Source organism: Magnolia sinica, chromosome 16, assembly GCF_029962835.1.
Source record: "Magnolia sinica isolate HGM2019 chromosome 16, MsV1, whole genome shotgun sequence".
NCBI lineage: Eukaryota > Viridiplantae > Streptophyta > Magnoliopsida > Magnoliales > Magnoliaceae > Magnolia > Magnolia sinica.
This window is the reverse complement of record NC_080588.1, coordinates 69,656,687-69,660,849: the sequence shown is the minus strand read 5'-3', so window position 1 is coordinate 69,660,849 and position 4,163 is coordinate 69,656,687. Positions and strand designations below refer to the sequence as shown.

At 38.6% G+C, this 4,163-nt stretch overlaps 1 non-coding gene across 1 annotated transcript; it reads right to left on the bottom strand.

Moving 5' to 3' along the window:
• Positions 1-1,886: 1,886 nt before the first annotated feature.
• On the bottom strand, positions 1,887-1,993 carry LOC131229961 (small nucleolar RNA R71). Its single transcript, XR_009163695.1, has one exon. It is a non-coding gene; the product is annotated as a small nucleolar RNA R71 (small nucleolar RNA).
• Between the last annotated feature and the right edge of the window lie 2,170 nt (positions 1,994-4,163).

Genomic DNA, 4,163 nt, shown 5'->3' with positions numbered 1-4,163 from the left:
GCGATGGTTTTGAGTATTTCTTCCTCCTTTTGATGTTGATGACGTCAGGAAGCCTTTTTGTTCACCATCGTCTCATGGGCATGGTCGGATGGCGGTATCTTTCCTAACTTTCATGCATTGTTGATTGGTTGGTAATTAGTTTAATTCTGTTGTTTGCTTTGTCTCCTGGGCATGGTTTGATGATGGAATCCATTCTAATTCATATACCTTTCATCTCGTGAAGACTAAATCAAGTAAGCTCAGTTTGATTTCCATGATTCTTGATGTAGGCATAAGATCTCCCTAATCTCTACAAGTGAATCCTCTGAATCCCTAGTTTCCTTCCTCTGAATTCTTTAAGTTTTATATTAGTATTTCACCATTATTCATCAATTTATATTTGATTTCGATTTCATCTTAGGCTATTTCTATTTCTACCTAGTTTCAGATAACGTACAGGTTTCAGTCCCTTGGGATTCGACCTAGGTCTCACCGAGTTTATTACTACATCATAACCCTATACTTGGGGAGTGAACAAGTTTTTGGCACCGTTGCCGGGGACTGACGATTGCGATTCTCTGAAATTAATTAGGTTTAGAATTAGTTTAAGATTAGAATTTGACTAACTTTAGTTTTAGGTTTTTATTTGATTTATAGAACTAACTTGTTTTCCTGTTTTATAGGATCTGGACATAAGTTTCTAAATTGGTAATTCCTTCCTAATTTCTCTACTCTTTCTACTTTTAAAATTAGGGTTTAAATTTTAGAAATTTTCTAATTCTAGTATTCTCCTATTTGTAGGAAATAGTATTTTTAGAAATTTTCCTCTTTTGTTTTTAGAAACTAGGTTAGTTATTTCCCTTTTTAGAAATTAACTTTCTATTTTTATTTTTAGTAACTTTCTAATTTTAACTCTTTTAGAATCTAACTTTGTTTCCTAATTTATTTTTAGAAATTTTCTACTTGTAGAATTTTTGTTTAGAAACTAACTTTCCTATTTTGTAGGCCTTTAAGATAGAAATTTCTAATTCGGTAAGCTCCTTCTCTACTTTCTATTTTTCAGTTCTCTTTTAGTAATTTACTTTCTAGTTTAGGACTTTCCTAATTTATTTTAGAAATTTTCACTTTCTTTTAGGAATTCCTTCTTTTAGAAATCAGTTTACTGCTATCTTTCTTTTAAAGGATTTTTCTTCTCTTTTTAGAATCTAACTTATTTTGTTTTATTTTGCAGGTTTTTAACTTAGAGACTCCAATTTGGTAACTTCTTTCCAAACCTTTCTTTCTTTTTAGATTTTTTTTTTCCTTTCTTAGGATTAGGTTTCGAATTTGATTGAGGGCTGCGAGTGTTTCATGCCCAAGTGGGCCCGTGACAACACTCGACGTCTCTTAACTGAAGGAGGATTGGTTGAGGGGTTAACTATCCATCGCAGGACTAGACACCACTCGAAATCCCCTGAGTTAATTGAAGTGATGGCTGAAAACCAACCTCTTCTACCCCAACCTAGGGTGGAGGACATTCAGGATGAGAATGAGGTGTATCAAGCACCCCCGCCACGTACTTTACGAGATTATTTACAACCAGCGGGGGTGAGTACGCCCTCATGCATGATTTTTCCTGAAAATACAGGACATATGAACATCAAGACAGGGGTTATCCAACTCCTTCCTAAGTTCCATGGTCTTGAATCCGAAGACCATATCTACATTTGAAAGAGTTTGATGAGATCAGAGCCACTTTATATTTTCAAAATGTGTCTGAGGACACAGTCAGGCTGAGACTCTTTCCTTTTTCTTTAAAAGAGAAGGCTAAGACGTGGTTACATTCACTGCGTCCTAGATCCATTGGCACATGGAATGACATGCAGAGGGAATTCATAAAGAAATTTTTCCCACATCATAAAACGATTACCCTCAGAAAAGCAATCATGAACTTCACCCAAAAGGAGGATGAAACATTTTACCAATGTTGGGAAAGGTTCAAGGATTTGGTCAGTTCATGCCCACAACACGGTTTTGAAACGTGGCGCATTACAAATTTTTTCTATGATGGACTGACATCTTCCATGCACCAAATGGTCGAGACAATGTGTAATGGAGAATTCATTAATAAAAATGTTGATGAGGTATGGGATTACCTCGATAGTCTTGCTGAAAAAACACAATCATGGGACTATTACCCAAAGTCGAACACCACGTCTAGGCCGACTCAATTAAAGGAGAAAGGTGGATTGTATCTCTTGAAAGAAGAGGATGATCTCAAGTGTAAAGTGACTACGCTCATAAGGAAAGTTGAGGCCATGGAAGGAAAGAAGGATAAGGTTAATGAAATTATTTGCGGCATCTGTGATTGTAACATTCATACAATTGAAAATTGTCTTACAATACCCGCCTTTCGAGAAGTGTTGAATGAGCAATCCAATACCGTAAATAATTATCAAAGACCTTTCAATGGACCAATCTCTAATACGTACAATCCTGGTTAGAAAAATCATCCAAACTTTAGTTTGAGAAATGGACAAACTGCTACCCCTCAAAGTTTCTTCAATCAAAATCCAAATCAGGGGAAACCTCAAGGAGAACCGGTTCAAAATTCCATGCAAGAACTAACCCATGCAATGCGAGACTTTATGCAAAAGATGGATTCACATATGACGGTTATAGAAAAGGGGATGCTTCCTGCACAACCACTCCCCAATTCTAAACCGCAATACGAGACAAGTGATCCCAGCTCTTCAAATCAAATGGGGCACGCTAAATCTATCACTACTCTTAGGAGTGGGAAGATCATTGATAAAACCCTTCCGGTTAGGCCCGAAAAGCCTCAAGAACCAGAAGAGGACAACAATAATGGATCTAGTGAGGCCCCACAAAAATTAGAACCAAAACTTCTAGAAAAGCCAGTTGCTCCATTTCCCCAACGGTTGGTCGCACCAAAACCTCTCTCTAACTCTCAGGATATCCTAGAGGTGTTGAAACAAGTGAAAGTCAACATTCCTCTACTTGATGTTGTAAAACAGATACCTTCATATACCAAATTCCTGAAAGACTTATGCACGACCAAACGACGGCAGAGTATTTAAAAGAAGATTTTCTTGACCGAGAAAGTGAGTGTCATCCTAAAGCAAGACGTGCCATAGAAATTCAAAGATCCCGGTAGCCCAACTATATCATGTGTAATCGGGGACCATCGAATTGATCATGCACTTTTTGACTTAGGAGCGAGCGTCAATCTGATTCCCTACTCGGTATACAAACAGTTAGGTTTGGGTGAATTAAAACCCACCCTAACCACACTACAACTTGCTGATCGCTCTGTTCGTGTACCAAGAGAGATAATTGAGGATGTGTTGGTCCAAGTTGATAGATTTTACTACCCTGTAGATTTTATCATCCTGGACACTGAACCCATCAATAACATGAGCACTCAGATCCCCGTCATTCTTGGTCGTCCATTCCTTGCCACTTCAAACGCAATTATCAATTGCAGGAATGGTGTCATGACTATGTCTTTTGAGAATATGACGTTAGAGTCAAACATCTTTTTCAATAATGGTAGAAACTTAGAGTATGATGACGATTTTCACGACATTAACATGATTGACTCTTTAGTGGAAGATACGACACCTCTGACCCTCTAGAGACGTGCCTGGCCCACTCCCATGATTTTGATGATGACATGATTAGGGAGACGTGTGCCTTGCTTGATACTGCACCGGTACTTGAAGTTAACCGGTGGAGGCCACAATTTGAAGAGTTGCCCTAAACTGATGCAGTGCTTCTACCGTCTAACCTCAAGTCGCCGAAGCTTGACCTAAAACCTTTGCGCTTTGATTTAAAATATGTCTATTTAGGTCAAGATGAGACATACCCGGTGGTGATCTCTGCCCACCTGGAAAAAGAACAGGAGAGTATGCTCATATCTACTCTTATTGAGCATAAGGGATCCCTTGGATGGACGATAACGGACCTCAAGGGAATCAACCCCTCGATTTGTACTCACCGCATTTATCTTGAGGATAATGCTAAGACCACTCCGCAATCACAACGTAGACTAAATCCAAACATGAGGCAAGTGGTTAAGGCTGAGGTTCTTAAACTATTAGATGTGGGTATCATATACCCCATATCCGATAGTCAATGGGTGAGTCCAACTCAGGTGGTTCCTAAGAAGTCTGGGATCACCA